The sequence below is a fragment of the Tursiops truncatus genome, chromosome 6, assembly GCF_011762595.2.
Source record: "Tursiops truncatus isolate mTurTru1 chromosome 6, mTurTru1.mat.Y, whole genome shotgun sequence".
NCBI classification, from domain to species: Eukaryota; Metazoa; Chordata; class Mammalia; order Artiodactyla; family Delphinidae; genus Tursiops; species Tursiops truncatus.
Genome location: NC_047039.1, coordinates 65,546,773 through 65,573,979, shown reverse-complemented (window position 1 = coordinate 65,573,979; position 27,207 = coordinate 65,546,773). Strand labels below are relative to the sequence as shown.

General features: G+C 41.5%; 1 long non-coding RNA gene across 2 annotated transcripts in view; it reads left to right on the top strand.

The window, feature by feature from the left end:
* The window catches only part of LOC117312633 (uncharacterized), a 127,930-nt gene that overhangs the window by 10,661 nt on the left and 90,062 nt on the right, over positions 1-27,207 (top strand). The gene's annotated exons all lie outside the window — the stretch shown is intronic.

Here is a 27,207-nt window from a genome sequence, read left to right as displayed (position 1 = left end):
AAATAATGTGTTGAGTTGAAAAATTAGTCTCCTCATCAAGGTATGCTTTCCTTATTGAATAATAAGTCAAAAGTAAAATATTAATTTCTTGACTTGATATGAGTAAAGGCTCCTGTCAAGAAAGTTCTATATGTTCCTTCACTAGGAAATACCCACAGTGAGGAAAAAATGAAAAGCTACTCACCTGGCTCCCAAGCCATCCTACGACCCACATTGTCCAGGTTGCTTTGCGTTGGGCTAGCTAATCTGAAACCCAGGAGACAGAAACCAGAGGCTGTCCGGCGTGTGGCCTGTTTGGAGAGCATGGTCCACGAGCACGCCCAGGGATAGAGCAGCCACAGGTGCCACGTGAATCTTCCAGGAGAAGAAATATGTCCTGAGTGCAGGTCTGGCAACTGTTAGGCAGCCATGTCTGCGGGAAAGTGTATTGAGAACTGAACAGTGACTAAAATGAGCTGACTTCATTATCCTTACCTATGGTTGCCAAGGCAACAAGGCAACGACCCCCCTTAGCATCTTAGGTAATAAGATCCTTTCAGATACACTTGGGAGATATCAGTTGTCTGTTGCCTGCACCTGCCTAGCGGGATATGATTCATTGGGTTTCTGCCTTCTGGTGAGCCAGAAAAAAGCGCCCTGCATATGTCTATTAGTTCTTACTTGTGTGTTTTCAGGTCCCACTGATGTATACCAAATACCCCCCAACAAAAGACCTCCTGTTACAGACACATCCGCAGCGTGTAGAAGGATGTGGTGTTGAGTAATTCCTTCCTGCCCAGACCCAGATTGTTGATTCATAGCATCCTAGCTACTCATAAGATTGGTTCAAGCAATTGCTTGCTTTTCAGAATTACACAGAGAAAGGGCATATAAATCTATGCCCTTTCTAGCATAGATTGTGGCTATAAATCCCTTAGCCACAATTCTGAAATTTCAGAGTTTTGCCTCTGAAACCAAAGGTTTGGTGCTCAAACTAATTTGGCAGCAGAATCTGACCTGAACTGTTGATGTAAGTCTGTTTATGATCCTTATTTATTCTACCTAGTACAAATAATCATACATTTCACTGGGAATATATCGATGGGTTTAAATAATTCCAGACTCCGCTGGAAGTATCACGTAATGCTATGTAGTATATACACCACATTTCTGAAAAAAAAATTTTGAATTCCAAAACACATGGCCCAAGAGTTTCAGATAAAGGATTAGGAACTTGTAAAATTAAACCCCAGGGAGATATGTAGTTAGTGATGGGTTATTCAACACATCACGCTGTACTTGCAGCTTCTTTATAAACTGTAGAGTCTCTGCTTTCCCTGCCCAAACACACAATATATGTAACCCTAACTATTGCACGCTGTATCAGCCCTGTAGAAAATTTTGCAAACTCATTATACACACCCCCAAATTCTTTTTTTTTTTTTTTTTGATGTGGACCGTTTTTAAAGTCTTTATTGAATTTGTTACAATGTTGCTTCTGTTTTGGGTTCTTGGCCCCAAGACAGGTGGGAATCTTAGCTCCCCTACCAGGGATCGAACCTGTACCCCCTTCATTGGAAGGGGGGATCTTAACCACTGGACCGCCAGGGAAGTCCCTACATACCCCCAGATTCTTACACTGTGAATTTTCACTGACTCGGCCTCTGTTTACAAGGATTGCTCCTCCTTACGGGCAAAACAACTCCATTTCCTCTTACTGCTTTTCATATCAGTAAGAAAACAAGCACCCACCTTGGGCAAACATATTTAAGTTTCTGTGCAAGTTTCCAAAGAAAGCAAATTTGAAGGGCAACTCAAAGGAGGACAACATGTTCAATTTCTTTTGTGTATCCCTTAATTTTCTTTATGTGACTGTGGCACAAGGCTTGGTGTTGTGACTCCTGTATGATATTAGCACAGCAAGTTAATCTTTCAAATATCCACCTAAGTCAGAAATCATGATTTGGATCTTTCATTGAACAGGAAGAATCGGATGCAGAATGCAGAACATATGAAGGTTTCATGGACGACAAATTATTAGGTTAGCTGAACAGATTAAGGTCTAGAGGTATTTCTGATGACCAAGTAGAGGAGACATAGGCATGTCCCTGTTTTCCTCTGTACCTAGAAAAATGGAATGTACTCAATAATGTATGATTAATTGCTCCTGCACAGGGGAAACTTGTACCAACAAGCTAAAGGACATTCCATAGGAAACTCATGACTCCTCAATCATAACTGATGGAAGAAAGTTCTATAACTCAAAAAGGAAACTCAGTAAACTTCACAGCCTCATAAATTGTGTTCACAACCACCATATGCTCTTTGATGCAGGATCTCAGGAAAAATATGAAGATCCTCTTCATGATTAAAGAGCTTGTGCTTAGCACTGAATTGTCTGTCTCTTCATGGATCTGGGTTGACATCTCTGCTCAATGCATTACTTCCAGGAGAAAAGTGACTCCCAAGTCCCTTCTTCTTTGTGCTCTGGAGGTGCGGTTTTCGCTACACCAAACCTTATTATATCAACTCTCACCTGGGCTATTGATGTCGTCTTAACTGTTTCCAGGGTGTGGAACACGCTAACCTAAGCTGTGCACAAAGCTTGTTCTCACTTCGTTGAGGCTGCTACTCAGATGCTAGTGTATTAGAGAAGCTTCAACTACTCTAGCAAAAAGAGCTCCACCCAAGACAGTTCTGGAGATGGATGGTGGTTATAGTTGTGAAACCTCACAACTCAGATTGGGACTTGAACCCATGGGCTGGGACTTGAACCCACTGTCTTTTATTTATTTATTTTAAATTTTATTTATTTATTTATTTTTGGCTGCGTTGGGTCTTCGTTGCTGCGCGGGGGCTTTCTCTAGTTGCTGCGAGAAGGGTCTACTCTTCATTGCGGTGCGCGGGCTTCTTATTGAGGTGGCTTCTCTTGCTGCGGAGCACAGGCTCTAGGTGCACTGGCTTCAGTAGCTGTGGCTCAAAGGCTCTAGAGCGCAGGCTCAGTAGTTGTGGCGCAGGGGCTTAGTTGCTCCGGGCATGTGGGATCTTCCCCGACCAGGGCTCGAATCCGTGTCCCCTGCATTGGCAGGCGGATTGTTAACCACTGTGCCACCAGGGAGGCCCCCCATGGTCTTTTAATTAAAATCTTGCACACCTAGTCTCAGGACTTAATGAAGCTCAGGTTCTTTATGTCTCAATGCAGAAGGAATTCGGTGAGAGACAAAGTGATAGGTAAGAAGTGGCTTTATTCACAGAGATACACATTCCATAGACAGAATGCGGTCTGTCTCAAAAGGCAAGAGCGGCCCCGAAATATGGGGGTGGTTAGTTTTTATGGGCTGGGTAATTTCATAAGCTAATGAGTGGGAGCATTATTCCCACTATTTTGTGGAAGGGGTGGGGATTTCCCAGGAATTGGGCCACGGCCCACTTTTGGCCCTTTATGGTTAGCCTTGGAATTCTCATGGCGCTGGTGGGTGTGTCATTTAGCATGTTGATGTATTACAATTAGCGTATAATGAGGCTCAAGGTCTACTGGAAGTTGAATCTCCCGCCATCTTGGACCTAGTTGGTTGTAACCAGTTATATTGTATCCCCAACAGCTGTCATTCTTTTAAAGGTTGTGCCCTGCCCCCTTCCCTCCTGTTTCAGTTATACAACAATGTGAGTGTACTTAATGCAACTGAATTGTAACTTTAAAATGGTTAACGTGGTAAATTTTATGTTATGGACGTTTTTACCACAATGAGAAAAAAAAAAAAAAGACAAAAAGGAAGAAAAATAGCTCCACCCAGCACACTTCATCTTTCTCACCTGTTTCTTTTTCCTTCTTAGCACATCAATACCCAACACTGTAGATTCATATGTCTATTATCTATACTCCCCCAGATGAATGGAAGATCCAGGAGAGCTGATGCTTCATTTGTTTTCTTCGCTCCTTTTTTTTTTTTTGGCCTCACCGTGAAGCATGCGGGATCTTAGTTCTCCGACCACAGATCGAACCCATGCCCTCTGCATTGGGAGCGTGGAGTCTTAACCACTGGCCCGCCAGGGAAGTCCATTCACTCCTTTATTTGTGTTGCCCAGAAAGTGCCTGGCACATTGTAGATACTCCTAAAGATTTTCTGAGTGAGTCAATAAAAGCAAACTAGCAAGCTAGGTCTGAAACTATTATTCCCATCTCTAACTTCTCTCCTTCTAATCCAATCCAGTTTAGACATTGACCCTAGAATTACCTGGGTTTTCTTTTTAAAACATAGATCTGATCTTACTATTCCTGTGCTCTCAAATTCTGCATGTTTAGAAGAAACACAAATACTATTTCTAAAAGGAGAAGAAGAAATAACAAGTGATAACCACAGAATGTTACCTAGATCATCTCTGAGAAATAACATTCTAGTTTCTCTGCCTTTCAAAGTCTCGTGTAAGAGTTAACAAAGATACTAGGTCATAAGCAAACCAACACCATGAATAACGGCAACAAAAAAATTCCCCAAACCAGCTGTGGCTTTTTACTAACTGTAGTAGAAGGTCCAAATTTAATAGATGGCGTGACATTTTAATTTCTTTGAAGGTAACAGTCCCAGTATAATAATTAATATAGCCGTATAATTTATAAGCATGTCTCTCCTTCCCCCATATCACTTCATGGAGTAGGGATACAGGAGTGTAATCCAACTTCTTGGCGATAGATTCATGGCCTCTACAGTCTAGACCCTACCTGTCTTTTTCCATCTCCTCTCCACCCCATTGTAGGGGAGCAAAATTTGCTACCCCAAATACCTCTTTGGCATGAGGATTAATTTAGGCTGGAAAACTCAGGAAGTTTTTCTTCTTACCTTCCCCTTAATTGCCTAAATGAATTCTCATAAAAAGCTTGTTCCTACTAGAAAAATGGTAGAGATGAACCGGTTTGCAGGGCAGAAATAGAGACACAGATGTAGAGAAAAAACGTATGGACACCAAGCGGGGAAAGTGATGGGGGGAGGGGAGGTGGTGGTGGGATGAATTGGGAGATTGGGATTAACATATATACACTAATATGTATAAGATGGATAGCTAATAAGAACCTGCTGTATAAAAAATTAAATTCAAAAAAAAAAAGCCTGTTCCTGGAATAGAGCTATCACCAGAGACATCTGCAAAGATGATGGGCTAGGTGTGGTGGAGAGGCAGGGCCTAGCGATTAGAGTCCACTCTGTGTCCCATTGTCTCTGCACGGCCGGCAGACATTTATTTACCAGACATTTGCTTTTCCATCTTCATGTGCATTATGTCCCAAACCACTACCCCCAATATCCTCTTTTGTCTTTAGCTGAAGATGATATTTAAGGTGAGGGTTTTGGCTATTTTGGTGAGTTAGTTTTCCTGGCTTTATCCCATGTATAGATGTCATTAGACTTTTGTTTGATTTTTCTTTTGTTAATCTGACTCATGTTAATTTAATTCTCAGACCAGCCAGAAAAACTTAGAAGGAATTAGTTCCTCTCCCGCACCGTGCTGCCCACACCCCAGCAAGAGTATCCTTTTCTCCTCACTTTATCACACCCGTGTTCTTCCCCGCTTCCTTCTGCTCAAACCTCCCCTGTATCCAAAACGTCCCACTTCCCCCTCCAGCTGACCCCTTTGTACCCCTTTCCCCTCTCCACCTGCCACAGTTGTGCTCATCCTTCAAGACCCTCTTCTCCCAAGCAAAAGTGTGGCGCTCCAAGGACAGTGATGCTTCAAGGACAAAGGACAGCCCTGCCTGGAAAGGTTTCAGTGTTACACCCCCTACCGGACTCTTAATCGCTCTCCCTACCAAGTTGCGATGGTTACGAAATTCCTGAGCCCACCTGGGCGAAGGGACCTGTCCCAAATAATGAAATGCATCTGGCCTGTCCCACTCCCACCCTACAGAAGAAAGATATATGTGCCTCGACCAATCAGTAAACAAAATTTTCACCTCGGACCATTCTTTTGTTTTCTGGCTCTAAAAATTGATCAATGGCACATTATTTGGGCTCGACTCTCCCAGACTACTTGGGAGTCGGCCCGCTGCTCTGGCAGTGACCCTCCCCTCTAATAAGTTCTATCTTCTTTACATTCTGGCTTGTGTCTGGAAATTCTTTTCCACCCCACGTTCGGACCATGACAAGAAGCAGTTGCCGACTTCCTTGAGTTCATCTGGTATTTTAAGCCTCTCATCAAGCACTATTTTGGGTTTCGATCAAGGTCCTGTATGTCTCTGCGTCTCTTCATGACCAGACTGTAAACTTTGAGAGGAGGGTGGCAGTGTACACAATAGGTGCTCAAAGCGCGCCTGTCAAAATTGGCTTCTAGTCACGTGTGCCTCCAGGACATTACAATTCTCCACAGCTAGACCCTGTATGAGGCTGCTGTCCGTCAGCTTCAGGCATGGATGCTGGTGGCTGTGTCCTGCCGGGGCACGGTGATGCCAGAACACACAGACTTCACTAGCAGAGAGAAGAGACAGCCCTGTCTGCGTCCACCCGACTGAGCCCTTAGGCCTGGTGGAGTTTCCGAGGGAGTCACCGGGGCAGATGTTTACTGTATCTCATCAGAGGAGCAAAAGGGCCTCTGATGAGCGGATCCTGAAACCGTGGAAAGCAGAGCTTTGTCAGCCTCTACCTTTGAGGCAGCGTGGAGGGAGAGATCCGTGTTGACCTGCAGGAAACCCCATGGTCTGGTCATGTCACCACGGACATCTCTGTCATGGGAGAGTCCAACCAGGGACCAGTGGAAGATTAGATGGAGTTAAGTTGGGGAACCAATGTGCAAGCTGCGAAACTCATGCACAAAACTTGACTGATTTCTGGAGTATGAACTAAGGGAATAAACATTAAAAAAAATTTAAGTTACTTGAGAATTATGATAGGTAGCAAAACAAACAAAAACTCAACAACCATTCGAAACAAATACACTTCTATTGCTCTAGCTCCAGCTTGACTCCTCCTTTCCTAAATCCGACAGAGATGTCCTACTCATCTTTCTCTTCTTCAGCATTCCCGACAGAACTTCACCAACCCTGAGCAGGAAGAAATTCAGGAAAGAGCGGGTATGGGGACAAATTCTGGAATTTTGTCCCCGCTCTGCCTCTGACTAGTTGTGTGACCTCGGTTCACCTCTCTGGGCCTCGATTTTCTAATGTATAAAATGGGAGAGGTGGACTAGAGCAGAGTAAAATGCCAGTTCTAATAGATTTAATAGGTTTTCCCAAAAAGGGTTTTGAATCCAGATGTCTGGGAAATTCTGGGCCGGACAGGTTTCTGCACTGCGGCACTTCTCAGATGTATGCATTGTAACTTTTCAAGAGGGAGAGAAGTGCTGGGTGTCCCAGATTTCCTTGGCCACAGAATTCTTTTATTCCCATAAACCCCTGGGACTCACTTGGGTAGATGCTGCAATGGAGAATCTCTAAGTTTCCTTTCCAAGCTTACTTGCCCTTCCCACGCCTGGCCTCACTGTGACTTTCCTGGTCGTGTTCTACCTTATTTTGCACGAGTCCCATTTTTTCCCATCGGCTCATCTCCCAGCCATTATCCTTTCAGTGCAAACAGAGTAACATGGGTTTCTTCATTTCTCTGAAAATCTAAATGCATCGTTGTCAAAATGTAAAAATGATATGACTATTTGAAAACAATGCAATACAGGGAAGTACAAGTAAATTAAAATTTACCCCCAATTCTCACCACCCAGAAATAATTCTAACAAAGCATTTTTAAACTGAGCCAGAGGAGTCTACAATTGGCAAATTTTTATTTATTTAATGCTTCAGTTACAAATGTATATGGCAAAATCTTTAAGACAGATTGAAGTTTTAGAACTCCTATATGTCTGAAACATTGAGTGAAGATTTATTAATTAGGGTTGTTTAGATATTGGGGGAGGGGTTGTGATAGGTTGAAGTGTGTCTCCCCCCGACCCCAAATATATTGAAACCCTAACCCCTAGTACCTCAGAATGTAAACCTATTTGAAAGTAGGGTCATTGCAGAGGTAGTTACATTAAGATGAGATCAGGACTTCCCTGGCGGTCCAGTGGTTAAGACTCCACGCTTCCACTGCAGGGGACACGGGTTTGATTCCTGGCGGGGAACTAAGATCCCATATGCCACATGGCGTGCTGCCCCCCCCCGCCACAAAAAAAGAATTATATGTTTAACATCCTCCTATGGACTTACCTAGATCTTAAGCCTTGCAGTAAATTGTATTTACCACAATAATTATTGAACACCAGCACAGCACTTAGCCCACCATATCTGCAGCATAAATAGAATAGCTTTTCAGTTTTACCCTAGCAGTTACACCACTTTCCTCTTCCACTAGAGAAACCGTAAAGTAATGCAAGAGGGTGAGTGAAGTGCCCGTTACATGGAGTACCAGCCCGGATGCCTTCCACTCCCAACCAGGCATCAAACCATGAAAATGCAACAGCCCCACCGTGGCTAACTCTCCTCCCTGGTTCAGTCTCCACTGTCCCATTTCCTCCTACCCACCACTCACCTAGGGCCAGAGGATCTATTCAAAAATGCACGGCTACTCGGTAGCGTCCTTTTGAAAAAAACACACTACATAAGAGCTGTAAGTAGAATTTTTCAGTGTCTTCCTGAGGAAACTGTTCTGAAGCTGGAAGGGAGGACCCAGGATATATACGAACTTTTTTGCTGAGAAAAACATGTAGTCAAGCAGAAAAATATTGTTGAACAGACATCTCAAGTTCTTTCTTTCGTTCTTTTCTTCCTTCTTTCTTTCTTTGTATTGAAGTATTGTTGATTGACAATGTTATGTTAATTTCTGCTACACAGCAAATTGATTCAGTTATACACATATATACATTCTGTTTTTTTAAATATCCTTTTCCATTATGGTTTATCACAGGATATTGAATATAGTTCTCTGTGCTATACAGTAGGACCTGTTGTTTATCCATTCTATGTATAATGGCGTATATCTGCTAACCCCAACCTCTCACTCCATCCCTCCCCCAATCCCCTCCTCCTTGGCAACCACAAGTCTGTTCTCTATGTCCATGAGTCTGTTTCTGTTTTGTAGATAGGTTAATTTGTGTCATATTTTAGATACCACATATAAGTGATATGGTATTTGTCTTTCTGTTTCTGACTTCCTTCACTTAGTATGATAATCTCTAGTTGCATCCATGTTACTGCAAATAGCATTATTTCATTCTTTTTTAGTGCTTTTCTATGTATGGAAACATGCAAGAATCTGGGGTCATTGAAAAATTTCCTTAGTTATGTATCTTAACTATCTAGGGGCTGGTATATCCTAAGCACAGAATGCTTCCTGTTTTTCTCTATTCTGAATTCCCACAAGGTGCACTGCAGTGGATAATGGCTTGATCCCTATAAAACTGGAATGGCAGGCAACATTTTTTTCTTTACAGTAGAACGATCTCCAGGGAATATTGTACAGTGAAAAACAAAGCATGCACGCGTGCGCGCACACACACACACCCAAAATCAACTACTTGAATTAAAACAATCAATCAGTCAAAGAAAAAAAAACAAGGTGCTAGACTGTTGGTACAATGTAGTATCTTTTATAATTTTATTTTTAATTTTTTTTCCTTTTATAACTTTAAAAAGCAGTCTTACATATTCTTGGACAAATATAAGGTGGTCTCTGTATGCCTATAGTATGCACTCTTTTCACAATGCATTTTATTCGTTTACTTTTCTATTTCTTCCAGGAGACCATGACTTCCTTGAGAGGAGGCAATGCCTTCATTGACCTTTGTATCCTAGCACGTGGCTTGGATCAAATGAGCAATCAATAAAAGTCAGTTGAACAAAGGAATCATTAAATAAAGGCAGAAACACTGCCTTTAACAGTTTCCTCTTCTCAGTTAAATTTACTAAGCCAATATTTTAACATAAATACAGATCCATCAAGGGTGTATGTCACTTCCTACCATTTTAAAGTTTTTTTTAAAAAATTAATTAATTAATTTATTTTTGGCTGTGTTGGGTCTTCGTTGCTATGCGAGGGCTTTCTCCAGCTGCAGCGAGCCGGGGCCACTCTTCATTGCAGTGCGCGGGCCTCTCACTGTCGCGGCCTCTCCCGTTGCAGAACACAGGCTCCAGACGCGCAGGCTCAGTAGTTGTGGCTCATGGGCCTAGTTGCTCCGCGGCATTTGGGATCCTCCCAGACCAGGGCACGAACCCATGTCCCCTGCATTGGCAGGCAGATTCTTAACCACTGTGCCACCAGGGAAGCCCTGTGTTCTTTTTTTTTTTTTTTTTTTTTAATCAGGAAGAGTCAGAGGCAAAAAAAAAAAAGTGAAATTAAACACACACACACCACAAACATGTAATTAGACCAAAATGAAACCAACTTACAAGCCTTGGTTCATCATCTATGTGCGCTGATAGCTACGTGCACTGATCCTATAATTCATGTCTACTAAACACTGTTATTTTCCTTCTCTGGGCATTAGGCAACTCAGGAAAGGGTTCCAGAAAATTTCAACACTACTGGCAATCATGATTATTAATATTATTAATACTGTTTATCTTTTTAATGGCCAGTCTTCTATACTCATGTGTCCGATCTGAGAGAAGAATGTATTTATAGGATTGCAGCCAAACGCAGCCGTGAATGCTTTCTTTTTTTTTAATATACATTTTATTTATTTAGTTTTGTCTGTGTTGGGTCTTCGTTGCTGTGTGCGGGCTTTCTCTAGTTGCGGAGAACGGGGGCTACTCTTCATTGCAGTGCGCAGGCTTCTCACTGCGGTGGCTTCTCCTTGCAGAGCATGGGCTCTAGGTGCGCGGGTTTCAGTAGTTGTGGCTCAAGGGCTCTAGAGTGCAGGCTCAGTAGTTGCGGAACAGGGGCTTAGTTGCTCCATGGCATGTGGGATCTTTCCGGACCAGGGCTCAAACCCGCGTCCCCTGCATTGGCAGGCGGATTCTTAACCACTGCGCCACCAGGGAAGCCATGGGGGTGAGGCAGGGGATGTTAATAATCTCTGCTTCCAACTTCCTCCCTCCCTTCCCAGCCCAGGTTACTTCCTTCCACCTGAGTTGGCTACTTCTCCAGGAAATAATTGCTCTTTTCAGGCTTCTCTCAGAGCAGAAAGAAAGGTCTGGATTCTCCTCCTTTTCAGAAGCCACCTTATTCTATGGTTTCCAAATAACCGCTCTTAGCATCTCTAAAACCCTTAATTTCTCTCCTTCTGCTCTCAGATTGCAGTTTACATAAGAATCCCCCTGGGGAGTTGGTCAGAGATGCAGATCTCTGCTCTGCACCTGGAGTTCGTCCAGGAGTTTGCTTAGTGAACAGAACTCTCCCTGAGAGTCAGATGACTTTACCTTTTTGTATGGGTTGCATTTTTTACCTTGAGCTTGGGGTAGTTTGAGCAAAAGTTTTGTAAACATTGGTGAAAAATCCTGAGGGAGGAAAAGAGCAGCCAGACCAGAGCTGGAGTTCTTCTACAGTCATATAGTGCCGTGAACCACAAAGATGAGACCAGGGCAGCTGTGATGGGATGGAGGCTGAGCCCCATTTACATTCCAGTGAGTGTCTGGAAAGGTGTCTACTGTGATGTTTTTACCGCATCCTGCAGTCTTTCAACTTTCCCCTTACTAATTCTTGCTAAAAGCTCTGCAAGACACCCCCTACCAGAGTTGCTCTGGCTTTTCCCACCATGAGCCTACAGAGGCAGGAAGTCCGCACTGGAAGCAATGTCAGGGCATATAGCAGGGTAGAGCCCGCTACCCATCCAGAGACCTCCAACCCAGAGCGGGAGGCAGGGTTCACGTTTCTGATTCCTGCTTCCTCCCCACCAGGGTTGGGCACAACTCAGTTAGGAGAAAGGAGTCAGGTCCCATTATCTTGTGGATAGCACACCCTGAGGGCAGATGAATGAAAAGACTCTTCACTTTCTCCCCTCCTCCATGCCCCTGTGCCCTCTGTGTCCTTTGGGGTTAAAGGACTGGCTGTCAGATCTGGAAGAAGCAGGACCTTGCAGGTGACATACCACAGAATTGAATGAAAAAAGGCCTTTAAAAGGGGGGAAAAATTAGGAAGCCCAAATGCGGAGAGGGTTCTTGGACAACAGCTAGGAGACGCTGTGAGAGGCCTTTGAGGGTCTAAAATTGGAGTCTCACAGCAATTCCACAAATTCAGGAAACCTGGGTGGGACTGCGGATCTCTAGTGAGATAGGATGGCGAAGTGATTCCCAAACTTAAAAAATCTCAGGATCTCTTATACTCTTAACGGTTATAGAGACAGAGCACAGAGCACTTTTAGGACACTACTCTGTATGATACAGTTATGGGGCGGGGGGAGGACTTTCCTTCTATCATCCTATGTTCAAGAGCTGGGTCTATGAAATAAACTGACAACAGGCAGATTAACAGGAGAAAAGGTATACAAATGTATTAATTTTTAATATATGCACGGAGACATCACAGGAAGAAAAGAGAATACTGCCAAAAGCAGTGATATTTGAGAGTTTTTATAACATCTTTATTGGGGGATGTAGGCTGTTTAGAGAAAAGTAAATAATATTTAGAAAAGATGAATGGGCCCTTAGAAGAATAGATGGGAGATATGAAAATGTAGGGGAGCAAAATTTGCCACCCCAAATATGTCCCTTTGGCATGGGAATTATTTCAAGCTGAAAACAAACGTGGCCCCAAAACCTCAGGAAGAACCTTTGACATTTCCCCCTAACTGCCTAAAATAATTTATACAGAGAGCCTGTTCCAGGAAATGAACTATCACCACAGATATCTATAGTATTACATGAATCAGGCATGGTAGACAAAGAGGAACGTAGCAGTTGGTGCTGAAAATCCCCTCTGTCTCATTGTCTGTGCTTGGCCCCCAGCAAACACTTGTTTACCAAACACTGGCTTTTCCATCTCCATGTGAATTGTCTTCCTCCCCTTTGAAGTCCCAAAACACTACCGCCAACATCCTTTGTGTCTTTACCTGTAGATGGTATTTTAAGGGGAGGGTTTTGGCCATTTTGGCAAGTAACACAGTTTTCCTGGGTGTCTCCCATGTGCAGATGTTATTAAACTTCTGTTTGACTTTTCCCCTGTTAGCCTGTCTCCTGTCAGTTTAATTCTTAGATCAGCCAGAAGAAACTAGAAGGAAAAAATTTCCTTGCCAGCAATAGTTTGTAACAAAATTTGTCTGAGTGTGAGAAAATCCAATCTTTCCTGGTTGTGAAATTACCTGGGAGGAGATTCATGACAGGTGAATTTCTTTTGCCTCCAAAGGAGGTGACAGATAAGGGGAGTTCAGAGAAAGCCTCTCCCTGCATTTGCTGTTTTTCCAAGTGCCTTCAGCTCAAAATAGTCAGTATGCCAAAGCAGCATACTTCAGGTTGTCAGGTCTTCAATTTCTTCAGTATAATAATGGATACATGTCATTATACATTTTGTCCAAAAAACTAGAAGGTACACCACCAAGACAGTGAACTAATGTAAACTATGCACTTTGGGTGATTATGATGTGTCAATGTAGGTTCATCAATTACAGCACATGTATCAGTCTCGGGGGGATATTGATCATAGGGGAGGCTGTGCATGTGTGAGGTCAGGGGGCCTATGGGAAATCTCTACTTTCTGCTCAGTTTGGCTGTAAAACTAAAACTGCTCTAGGGACTTCCCTGGTGGCACAGTGGATAAGACTCTGTGCTCCCAATGCAGGGGGCCTGGGTAAGTCTATTAACAAAAATAGTTATCGAGGATTCCAAAGAGCTTTTGTTTGTGTGTACTGTATCTATTCATTTTTACCATATTTAAAAATTAAAAAAAAATTTTTATATATTTATTTATTTATTTTTGGCTGCATTGGGTCTTCGTTGCTGCACCGCGGGCTTTCTTTAGTTGTGGTGAGCGGGGGCTACTCTTTGTTGCGGTGCGTGGGCTTATTGCGGTGGCCTCTCCCGTCATGAAGCACGGGCTCCAGGTGCACAGGCTTGAGTAGTTGTGGCTCTCGGGCTCTAGAGCGCAGACTCAGCAGTTGTGGCACACGGGCTCATTTGCTGTGCGGCATGTAGGATCTTCCTGGACCAGGGCTTGAACCTGTGTTCCCTGCATTGGTAGGCAGATTCTTAACCACTGTGCCACCAGGGAAGTCCCATATTTAAAATTAAAACTGAGAAATTTTTATGTACTTATTAATTTAATATTCAAAATATTCATTAATTTAGAAATAATAATAAGCTCATGACCTATTAATGTTAATGACACAGTTTATGATAAATAACTATATATTCAGCTGTTTGCATCCACGGGTCCAGCATCCGTTTGTTCAGCCAACTGTGAATAGAAAATATTCTTCTCTGGGGAATTCCCTGATGGCCTAGTGGTTAGGATTCTGCACTTCCACTGCAGGGGGCATGGGTTCAATCCGTGGTCGGAGAACTAAGATGCCTCATACCGCATGGCTTGGCAAGAAAAAAAAAATCCCCCCCCCAAATTCCAGAAATTTCTAAGAAACAAAACTTGAATTTGCTGGGAGCTGACAACTATTTACATACCATTTACATTGTATTAGGTATTATAAGTAATCTAGAGATGATTTATAGTATATAGGAGAATGTGCTTAGGTTTTATGCAAACACTCCCACCCACCTTTTTTTTTTTTTTTTTTTTTTTTTGGCAGTGTGCAGCTTGCAGGATCTTAGTTCCCCCACCAGGGATTGACTGTTTTTTCTCCATTGTATATTCTTGCCTCCACTGTCATAGATTAATTGACCATAGGAGCATGAGCTTATTTCTCGGCTCTCTATTCTGTTTCATTGATCTATGCGTCTGTTTTTGTGCCAGTACCATACTATTTTGATCACTATAGTTTTATAGTATAGTCTGAAGTCAGGGAGTGTGATATCTCCAGCTTTGTTCTTTTTTCTCAAGATTGCTTTGGCTATTTGGGGTCTTTTGTGGTTACATATAAATTCTAAGATTTTTTGTTCTAGTTCTGTGAAAAATGTCATGGGTATTTTGATAGGGAGTGCATTAGATCTGTAGATTGCTTTGGGTAGTATGTACATTAAAAAAATATTCTTCCAATTCATGAATATGGAACATCTTGCCATTTCTTTGTATCATCTTCAATTTCCCTCATCAATGTTTTACAGTTTTCAGGGTATAGATCTTTCACCTCCTTGGTTAAATTTATTCCTTGGTATTTTATTCCTTTCAAAACAATTGTAAATGGGATTGTTTTCTTGAATTCTCCTTCTGACAGTTCATTATTAATGTATAGAAAAGCTACAGATTTCTGTACATTAATCTTGTATCCTATGACTTTACTGAAGTTGTTTATTAGTTCTAATAGTTTTTTTGGTGGCAACTTTAGGGTTTTATATATAGTATCATGTCATTTGCATAGTGATAGCTTTACTTCTTCCCTTGCAATTTGGACGCATTTTACTTTTTCTTATCTGATGACTGTGGCTAGGACTTCCAATACTATGTTAAATAGAAGTGGTGAGAGTGGGCATCCTTGTCTTATTCCTGATTTTAGAGGAAATGCTTTCAGCTTTTCACTGAGTATGATGTTAGCTGTGGGTTTGTCATTAATGGCCTTTATCATGTTGAGATATGTTCCCAATACCAACTTTTTTTTTTTTCTTTGCGGTACGCAGGCCTCTCACTGCTGTGGCCTCTCCCGTTGCGGAGCACAGGCTCCAGACGCGCAGGCTCAGTGGCCATGGCTCACGGGCCCAGCCGCTCTGCGGCATGTGGGATCTTCCCGGACCGGGGCACGAACCCATGTCCCCTGCATCGGCAGACGGACTCTCAACCACTGCACCACCGGGGAAGCCCCCAATACCAACTCTGATGAGAGTTTTTATCATGAATGGATGTTGAATTTTGTCAAATGCTTTTTCTGCATTTATTGAGATGATCATGTGATTTTTATCCTTCCTTTTGTTAAAGTGGTATATCACATTGATTGATTTGTGGATATTGAACCACTCTGCATCCCTGGAAATCTCACTTGATCATGGTGTATGATCCTTTTTATGTATTGTTTGCTAATATTGTGTTGAGTATTTTTGCATCTATATTCATCAGAGATATTGGCTTGTACTTTTTTTTTTTTTAGTGTCTTTTTGTGGTTTTGGTATCAGGGTAATGGTGACCTTGTAGGATGAATTTGGGAGTGTCCCCTCCTCTTCAATGTTTGGAATGGTTTGAGAAGGATAGGCATTAGCTCTTCTTTATATGTTTGGTAAATTCCTTGTGAAGCCATCAAGTCCTGAACTTTTGTATGCTGGGATTTTTTTTTTTTTTTTTTTTTTTACAAATTCAATTTCACTACTAGTGATCATTTTGTTCAGATTATGTATTACTTCATGATTCAGTCTTAAAGGCTGTATTTTTAAATTTTTATTTTTTCTTTGGCTGCATTGGGTGTTGCGGCATGCGGGATCTTTCGTTGCAGTGTGCGGGCTCTTTGTCGTGGTGCACGGGCTTCTCTCTAGCTGTGGCGTGCGGATTTTCTCTCTCTAGTGTGGCGCACAGGCTCCAGGGTGCGTGGGCTCTGTAGTTTGCAGCACGTGGGCTCTAGTTGAGGCATGTGAGCTCAGTAGTTGTGGCATGCGGGCTTAGTTGCCCCACGACATGTGGGATCTTAGTTCCCTGACCAGGGATGGAACCCACATCCCCTGCATTGTAAGGCAGATTCTTTACCACTGGACCACCAGGGAAGTCCCAAAGGCTGTATTTTTCTAAATATTTGTCCATTTCTTCTAGATTATTCAATTTATTGGCATACAACTATTTGTAGTATTCTCTTATGATTTTTTATATCTCTGTGATATCTTGTCTTTTTAAAAATTTCTCCTCTTTAATTTTTTATTTTGTTTATTTGGGTCTTCTGTCTTTTTTTCTTGATAAGCATAGCTAAAGGCTTATCAGTTTTGTTTTTCTTTTCAAAAACCCAGCTCTTGGTTTCATTGATTTTTTTTAAAAAAATAAATTTATTTATTCATTTATTTTTGGCTGCGTTGGGTCTTCATTGCTGCACACGGGGCTTTCTCTAGTTGTGAGCAGGGGCTGCTCTTCGTTGTGGTGCGTGGGCTTCTTATTGTGGTGGCTTCTCTTGTTGCAGAGCATGGGCTCTAGGTGTGCAGGCTTTAGTAGGTGTGGCACACGGGCTCAGTAGTTGTGGCTCACGGGCTCTAGAGTGCAGGCTCAGTAGTTGTGGGGCATGGGCTTAGTTGCTCCACAGCATGTGGGATCTTTCTGGACCAGGGCTTGAACCCGTGTTCCCTGCATTGGCAGGCTAATTCTTAACCATCCCACCACCAGGGAGGCCCCATTGATCTTTTCTAATGTTTTTTGATCTCTATTTTATTTATTTTCTCTCTGATCTTTATTATTTCCTTCTTTCTGCTGACTTTCAGATTTGTTTGTTCTTCTCTTTCTAATTCCTTTAGATAGTAGGTTAGCCTGCTTTTTGATATTTTTCGTGTTTCTTGATGTAGGCCTATATAGCTATAAATGTCCCTCTTGGAACTGCTTTTGCTGCGTCCCATTGATTTTGGAAAGTTGTGTTTTTATTTTCATTTGTCTCAAGGTATTTTCAGATTTCCTCTTTAATTTCTTCATTGACTCATTGATTTTTTAGTATCATGTTGTTTAGTCTCCATGTGTTTGTGTTTTTCCCACTTTTCTTCCTGTAATTGGTTTCTAGTTTCATACTATTGTGGTCAGAAATATTTCTTGATATAATTTCTATCCTCTTAAATTTGTTCAGACTTGTTTCGTGACATAGCATATGATCTATCCTGGAGAATGTTCCTTGTGCATTTGAAAAGAATGTATTCTGCTGTTTTTTGGAAGATATCTATTAAGTTCAGCTGATCTAATGAGGCATTTAAGATTACTATTTCTTTATTGGTTTTCTGTCTGGGTTATTTGTCCATTGATGTAAGTGGGGTATTAAAATCCCCTACTATTATTGTATTATTGTCAATCTCTTCTATTATGGTTGTTAATACTTGCTTTATATATTTAGGTGCTCCTATATTAGGTACACATATGTTAACAAGCATTATATCCTCTTCTTGTATGGATCCCTTTATCATTATATAATGCCTTTCTTTGTTACTTGTTATAGACTTTATTTTAAAGTCTGTTTTGTCTGATATGAGTATTGCTACCCATGCTTCCTTGTCGTTTTCATTTGCATGAAATATCTTTTTCCATCCTCTTACTTTCAGTCTCTTGGTGTCTTTAGCTCTGAAGTGAATCTCTTGTAAGCAGCAAATGGATGAGTCATGTTTTTTTATCCAATCAGCCACTCTATGTCTTTTGATTGGAGCATTTAGTCCATTAACATTTAAAGAGATTATTGATAGGTATTTACTTATTGCCATTTTGTTACTTGTTTTCTGGTTCTTTTTATAGTTCTTCTCTGTCCTTCTTTTAGTTTCTTCCCTTGTGGCTTGATTATTTGCTACAGTGGTATGCTCTCTAGTTTTTGTATATCTATTGTAGGTTTTTGATTATTGGTTACCATATGCTTTGTATATGTTGACCTATAACTTTGTCTACTTGTTTTAAACTGGTAGTCATTTAAGTTCAAACACAACCCAAAAGATCTACCTTTTTTTTTTTTTTGGCGGTACACGGGCCTCTCACTGTTGTGGCCTCTCCCGTTGCGGAACACAGGCTCTGGACACGCAGGCTCAGCGGCCATGGCTCATGGGCCCAGCCGCTCCGTGACATGTGGGATCTTCCCAGACCGGGGCATGAACCCATGTCCCCTGCATCAGCAGGCAGACTCTCAACCACTGCGCCACCAGGGAAGCCCTAGATCTACCTTTTTTTTACTCCCCTCTGCCACATTTTGTGTTTTTGCTGTCATATTTTATATCTTCATATTATCCTTTCACTGTTTATTGTAGTTATAGTTGATTTTACAATTTTTTTTGTCTTTTAGTCTTTGTAATAGCTTATTTAGGTTGTTGATCTACAGACTTTACTGTATATGTGCCTTTACTAGTGAGATTTTTCCTTTCCTATTGACTCTCACTCTTGTTATAGCCTTTTCTTTTCCACTTACAGAAGACCCTCTAACATTTCTTTTAGGATAGGTTTAGTATTGATGAAATCTTTTCGTTTTTTCTTATCTGAGAAGTTCGTTATTTCTCCTTTAATTCTAAATAATTATCTTGCTGTGTAGAGTGTCCTAGGTTGCAGAATTTCCCCATACAGCACTTTAAATAAATCATGCCACTCCCTTCTGGCCTGCAAAGTTTCTGCAGACAAATCAGTTAATAGCCTTGTGGGAGTTTCCTTGTATATGAGTCTTTAGTTTTTCTCTTGTTGCCTTTAGAATTTTTCTCTTTATCCTCAACGTTTGCCATTTTAATTATGATATGTTTTTGTGTGGGTCTGTTTGGGTTCACCTTGTTTGGGACCCTCTGTGCTTCCTGTACATGGATATCTTCTTCCTGTTCAGGAAGTTTTCAGCCATAATTTCATCAAATACATTTCCGATCCTTTTCTCTGGGTCTTCTCCTTCTGTGATTCCTATAATGTGAATGTTGGTATGCTTCATGTTGTCCCAGAGGTCCCTTAAACTATTCTCATTTTTAAAAATCTGTGGGGTTGTTTTTGGTCTGACTGGATTATTTCCATTATTCTATCTTCCAGATCACTTATACATTCTTCTGTATCACCTAGCCTCCTATTAATTTCTTCTAGTGTGTTTTTCATTTCAGTTATTGTATTCTTTAGTTTTGACTGGTTCTTTTTTTTTTTCATTTTCTAGTTCCTTGTTAGTGTTCTCACTGTGTTCATCTGTTCTTTTCCCTAATACAGTTAGCATTCTTATTACTAATGCTTTGAACTCTTATCTGGTAAATTTTGTTTTGTTTTTTTTTTTGGTACGCGGGCCTCTCCCTGCTGTGGCCTCTCCCGTTGTGGAGCACAGGCTCAGCAGCCATGGCTCACGGGCCCAGCCACTCTGTGGCATGTGGGATCTTCCTGGACTGGGGCATGAACTCGTGTCCCCTGCATCTGCAGGCGGACTCTCAACCACTGCGCCACCAGGGAAGCCCTGGTAAATTATTTCTCTTTCATTAGTTGTTCTTTCAGATATTTTCTCTTGTTCTTTCATTTGAAAAAAATTCCTCTGTCTTCTCATTTTGCCTAATTTCTCTATGAAATCAGGTGAAATAGTTACCTATTTAGGTCTTGAAGGGATGTTCTTGTATGGGATTGTCCCTGTACAGTCTGTGAGCGCCCAGTGGCTTTGGTGGTAGAGCTTGATCTGATGTGAGAATGAGTCATGTCTTCCCCACAGAGTGTGCTGGCAACTCTCATCTTGGTAGGAAGTGAGGCTGGAGATGGAGGGGCTAGAGCCAGAGCCAGGTGTGTGGGGCTTCTACTCTGCTCAGTGGCCAGCACCACCCTGTTGGGGGCAGGGGTGGGTCACAAGTTTCTGGAGCAAAAGCTCTGAGGGCTGGGTCTGAGCTGGTTCCATTCCCTCTTAATGTACACTACCCAGTACTGGCACTCTCACTCCAAAAGGGAGCAGTGCTGGAGCAAGTGGGGCTTGAACGGGCACTTGGCATGGGTAGGGGAGAAGGCTGTGGCGGTCCTAGCCCCAGTCAGTGCCCTGAATCTCTCCTGATTTGCTGCCTCTGTAATGCCAGCAATGGCTCCCCTCGGCTGCCACCCTCAGGCTGGTGTTGAGCTGCGCTATGGAGCAATAGGGGCTGGAGTGGGTGCTCAGCTCAGGCTGGTGCACGTGCTGGGGTGGTCATGGGAAAACGGCCAGAGTCCCCGGTAGTTTCAATCTGCTTCCTCTGCCTTGTGTTGGGAGTGAGCAAATGTGTGTGTGCTCTTCACGAGCAGAGTCCAGGTTTCTTACAGCCCTCCTGTTAGTCCCATTGGTTTTCAAACCAGCTAGGGGGATTTGTCTTCCCTGTGTTGGACCCCAGGCCTGGGGCACTCAATATGTGGCTCAAGCTACTTGTTTCCTAGGGAGGATCTCCGAGACTGTGTAATCACCCTCCTCCTCTGTGTCCCCTCCAGGGGTGTATGTCCTGACCTTATCACTTCTCTTCCCTTCCTACCCAATTCTGTGTGAATCTTTCTTATAGCCCTGGTTGTACAAGAGTCTTCCTGACCATCTTCAGTTTGTTTTCAGTGAGAATGCTCTGTATGTAGATGTATTTTTTTGATGTTGTTGTTTTGTTTTTTTGCGGTACGCGGGCCTCTCATTGTTGTGGCCTCTCCCGTTGCGGAGCACAGGCTCCGCACGCGCAGGCTCAGTGGCCATGGCTCACGGGCCCAGCCGCCCCGCGGCATGTGGTATCTTCCCAGACCGGGGCACGAACGCGTGTCCCCTGCATCGGCAGGCGGACTCTCAACCACTGCGCCACCAGGGAAGCCCTGTAGATGTATTTTTGATGGTAGGAGGAGAGCTCCATGCCCTCTTACTCCCCTCCTCGGAAATTTACATTTATAAAGGAAATTTCCATTTGTAGAGCTATCTCCCTCCCCTTTGCCAGGAAGAGGAGGACTCTTAACAGTTCTTACCAGTGGAGAGGGCAGCAACTTAAATCTGCATAACAAACATTACTAAACAACCCTTGTTTATCATACTTCCCCTGGTCACTTTCCCATTACTTCCCTTACATGCTCAAAAGCCACCCAAAACCCTTTTGCCTTTGTTTAACCTAAGTTTGTATATTAAACCCAAATTCCAACCACCCATTTGAGCTACTCAATACTTAGTACTCAATACCTGTGAATGCATGTGCAAAGCACATGTTAATAAACTTCTGTTTGTTTTTCTCCCCTTAATTTGTCTCTTGCCAGTCTAATTTATAGCCCCCCCCCAGCTGAACAATCTAAAATGGGTAGAGGAAAAGGATTTCTCCCCTCCTCTACACCCTCAATTGACACCCCCCCAACCATTTTTCTGTAAAAGTTATATTTCTTGTTAACACTTCAGGAGCTGGGTTTATTTGAACTTTACTTGGGCTGTACTGGTAAACACATAATTACAACACATTTATTTGACATTTATGGAGCTCTTATTGTATGCAAGGAACTGCTAGATGCTGGAGCTACAGCAGTAAACGGGGGAGATGAAGTTCTGTCCTCTTGGAGTGTATAGTCCAGGAGAAGTGAAAAATTCTAGAGTAGTGAATTCCCTTTGCCATCAGTGCTGGGAAGGAGAAACATGAGGTGCTGTGAGATTATGGAACAATCAAGGGTGTCCAGGTTAAGAGGCTGAGTGCAGGAGGGGTCAGCAAGGTTGTGCTGAGAACATTTTTCAGGTAAAATGAATGCCCGAGGCAGAAAAGTAGGTAATAAGGACAAAAATGGATTCAATGCTGGCCACGTCTCAGAACCACGTGAAACAGCGTAGCGTCTTTAGGGAGCTGGGGATTTGGACTTGTAGCCAAATGTTGAGAGAGAAGGGTGAGAAAAGCTTAATTATACTGTGGTGTCAGTGCAGGGTTAGGTCAGAGAAGTTCACTTTTTATGCTATGATACTTGGTCTTGTCTGACCTGGTCCTGCTAAGGTTTTATAGAGGTAAAGATCATATTTATACTTTTGGAAGCTCACTCTGAAGGCAGCATGGGTGATGAGCTAAAAAAAAAAAGGGAGGGAAGTGGAAGCAAGAAAGCTTCTGCAATAATACAGGTAAGAAATGATGTAGACCTGAATTGGGGGTGAGTAGGAGGGCAGATTTTAGGAATGTTTGGTGAAGCATTTGAGGAGAATTGCTGATAAACTGGCAAAATGAATTCCAGCAGGATCAGGTGGATATGCTGTGAACAGTTTGCACAGCTCTAGGTGACACCATTCACATCACATTGTGGTTGTTGTAATCTTCATCAATAGTAATGTTGAGAGTTGTGCAGTGCACAGCCTGGGCAGCCTTACACAGCAACCCTGACCCTAAATTCATTTACTTCTATTACTTTTGAACCTTGGAGATTTTAAACTTTTATTTCTCTTCTGGTTTTATTTCATTCACTTTCTTTTTGGAAAAATCTCAGCATTGAAGGAAGGGGTAGGAAGTTAATGTAACTGGGCAGTGCACTCTTTTATCTTTCTATATAATTTAACTACTTTTCCACTTAACATGGCAGAAATTGGAGCAAAAAACTTTGGGGTCAAGATGTGGCATTACCAATGCTCCCACATATCACAGAAACACAAGTGGAAATAGAGGCTTGCCTTGCACTAATATTTCTAACTGGATAGAGCCTCAATGGGCTTGACTTTTCTTTTTAGAGCAGCAGAAAGTCTTTGTGAGCCAATTTTCCTGTTGGGTACAGGTGTTTTCCTCAACAGTTTAAATAAGTTTTCAGTAGACAGCTCAAAAAATCTGTTCTGGTTTATTGGCTTAAACTCTCTGGTTCTGGATTATTATCTCTCTTATATAAGAATAGAAACATTCTATTTTTTTTTTAATTGCTGAAAGTTTCTACCATTTTACCAATATCATGCCATTTCTCCTACCCCGCAGTCCCTGGCAACCACTTTTCTACTGTTTCTATGAGTTTGACTTTTAAAAAAAAAACTTATGTATTCATTTATTTATTTTTAGATTTCACATATAAGTGATACCATGCAGTATTTGTCTTTCTCTGTATGGCTTATTTTACTTAGTGTAATGCCCTCCAGGTTTATCCATATTGTTGAAAATGACAAGATTTTCTTCTTTTCTTAAGGCTGATAAATATTTCATTATACCTATATCTAAGTAAAGATACAGCTATAGATATGTCTCACATTTTCTTTATCCATTCGTCCATCAACAGACCCTGAGGTTGTTTCTGTATCTTGGCTATTGTAAATAACGCTGCAGTGAGTATAAAGGGCATAGATTTCTTTGAGATACTAGTTTTGTTTCCTTTGGATATATCCCCAAAAGTAGGATTGCTAGATCATGTGGTAATTCTATTTTTAATTTCTTGAGGCACCTCCATACTGTTTTCCATGGTGACTGTACCAATTTACAGTCTCACCAGTAGTGTACAAGGAATTCCTTTTCTTGACATACTCACCAGCCTCTGTTATCTCGTCTTTCTGATGAGAGCCCTTCTAACAGGTGTGATATCTCATTGTGGTTTTAATATTCATTTTTATGATGATTAGTATGTTGAGCACCTTTTCATGGACCTTGTGGTCATTTTCATGCCTTCTTTGGAAAAATGTCTACTTAAGTCCTTTGCCAATTTTTAATTGCATTATTTACTTTTTGCTATTGAGTTGTATGAGTGCCTTGTATATTTTGGACATGAACCCCTTATCAGATAAGTGGTTTGCAAATATTTTCTTCTCCTTTGCTGTGTAGAAGCTTTTTAGTTTGATGTCCCATTTGTTTTTTTACTTTTGTTACCTTTTCTTTTAGTGTCAAATCCAAAAAAATCATCACCAAGACTCATGTCAAGGAGCTTACTGCCTATGTTTCTTCTAGGAGTCTTATAGTTTGAGGTCTTAGGTTCAGTTATTTAATCCATTTTGAGTTGTTTTGTGTGGTGTAAGATTTTCATTCTTTTTTTGGTGTATGGTGTACTTTCATTCTTCTGCATGTGGCTGTCCAGGTTTTGCAATACCATTTATTTAAGAGACTATCCTTTTCCTATTGTATATTCTTGGCTCCTTGGTTGTAAATTAATTGGCCAAATATGTGGTGGTTTATTTCTGGGCTCTCAATTATGTTCCATTGATCTATGTGTCTCAGTTACGTCAATACCATACTGTTTTGATTGCCTTGTAGTACAGTTTGAAATTAGGAAGTGTTATGCCTCTTGCTTTGTTCTTCTTTCTCAAGATTGCTTTGGCTATTCAGGGTCTTTTGTAGTTCCACACAAATTTTGGGATTGTTTATTCTATTTCTGTGAAAAACGCCATTGGAATTTTTATAGGAATTGCATTGAACCTGTAGGTCACTTTGAGTACTGTAGACATTTTAACAATATTAATTCATCCAATCCATGAACATAAAATACCTTTTCATGTATGTGTATTTCCTTCAATTTCTTTCATCAATGTCTAAAAGTTCTCAGTATACAGATCATTCACCTTCTTGATTCAGTTTATTCCTAAGCATTTTATTTCTTTTTGATGCAATTGTAAATGGGATTGCTTTCTTAATTTCTCTTTCTGATAGTTCATTGTTGGTGTTTAGAAACACAACTGATTTTTTCATATTGATTTTGTATCCTGCAGCTTTACTGAAATGGTTTATTAGTTCTAACGGTTTTTTGGTGGAGCCTTTAGGGTTTTGTATCTATAATATCATGCCATCTGCAAATAGTGACAGCTTTACTTCTTCCTTTCTGATTCCGATGCCTTTTCTTTTTTTCTTGCCTAATTGCTCTGGCTAGGACTTCTAATATTATGTTGAATAAAAGTGGAGAGAGTGGGCATCCTTGTGTTTCTCCTGATCTTAGAGGGAAAGCTCTTAGCGTTTCACTCTTGAATATGTTAGCTATGGGCTTGTCATATATGGCCTTTGTTATGTTGAGGTATATTCCCTCTATACCCAGTGTGTTGAGAGCTGAAACATTTTATCTTAAATAATACATCCAGAGAAAATGGACCAGGTGAGCTCAGATTGTTTCTCTAGCAAACATCAGGATATAAGTCAGCTCAGTTTTATAAATTCCCAGGGGCCACTAATTGGGATCTTTAAAATGTCATGGTTAATTAAGTCAAGCCAAGGATCTGAAGCCATTTCTTACTCTAATAGTAGTATACACAGAAAGACAGTCATGAAGTCATAGTTTTGAACAGCAGGGTAAATTTATATGAAATTTCATACCTGTGCCCCTCCTTCTTTTTCTGGTATGTAGCTGTTTTCATTTGCAAAAGATAAATCCATGCCAAGAATTCAACTGGACATGACCTAAAATTACTTTTTTTTTTTTTTTTTTTGCGGTACGCAGGCCTCTCACCGTTGTGGCCTCTCCTGATGCGGAGCACAGGCTCTGGACTCACGGGCTCAGCAGCCATGGCTCACGGGCCCAGCCGCTCCGCGGCATGTGGGATCCTCCCGGACCGGGGCATGAACCCGCGTCCCCTACATCAGCAGGTGGACTCTCAACCACTCGGCCACCAAGGAAGCCCCTAAAATTACTTTAATCTTAGCATGTACCTTGGAGGTATAAAGTCCGCTTTCCTTGGCAACCGTGTATAGCCAATCCACACAGACTTTACATGTATGAACAGGGGTCTTTCTTCAGAAGTAGCAATGAGGTTTATTGGAATATCGAGTCAGGTATAGCTTGAGAAACCTATTATAAACCTATTATTTAATACAAACTGTCAAACATAAGGTTGGCTTATTAGTTTTAGAAGCTATGAAGAAGATGGAGTAAAATACAAGTACTGTTAAGGGGCAAGAAAAATTCTTCCAGGGAATCAGAATCCATCACCAAGATAACCAAAATAAGTGTTTTGACTAAGTTTGAGGTTGAGTAGAGGATGTCATAAATCATACTTTGGGGGAAAATCCCAAATCTGAATATGAAATTATGCTGCACACGTGATAGTATTTGTCATGTGTTTGCTTTGCTCATGGCCCACGTACCACAGGTTAGGTTCTCCACTCTACAGACAAGAAAACTGAGGCTAGTGTCAACAAACAAGTTAAGTGGCAGAGTTTGGATCAAATTTTTAAAACTCTGATTAAAAAAAAAAAAACTCCAAAATTCAGGCTCTCTTTTACATACCCCAGTGCTTTTCTGTATCTTCACAGAGGTAAATAAGTCATTCTGGGTAGTTTTATTTTCTAGTGGCAAAGGGTCTATCCACTCAGGAAGCGAAACATAATAGAAAGCTTTCTAAAATTATGTAATATATTTTCTTGCCCCGTTAACATTATTATGCTAAATAATACTGAACATTTACAATGTTTTCCTGAGAATTCATCCTTAATACGGGTGATACCAGAGATGAGATGATGCTCCCAGGGTCCGAGGTATGGGGGGCACTGGCTGCACACCGTGTTGCTTTTCCAGTTTGTCAGAGCATGATTTTTATTCCTCCCCCAGCTGCTGTTTGTGCTTGCAGTCTTTTTGCCGCCTTAAATGGGAATCTCCCAGGGTCTTAGAATCTAAATAATTAAACCAGTTAGAATTGTACGTAAATACAAGTAAGTAGGCCTGAAAGGCTGCACAAGGAAAAGATTAAGAGCACAGTCCCTAATTTCCATTTTCATGTTACCACAGCCCAATTAAATACTTCTTT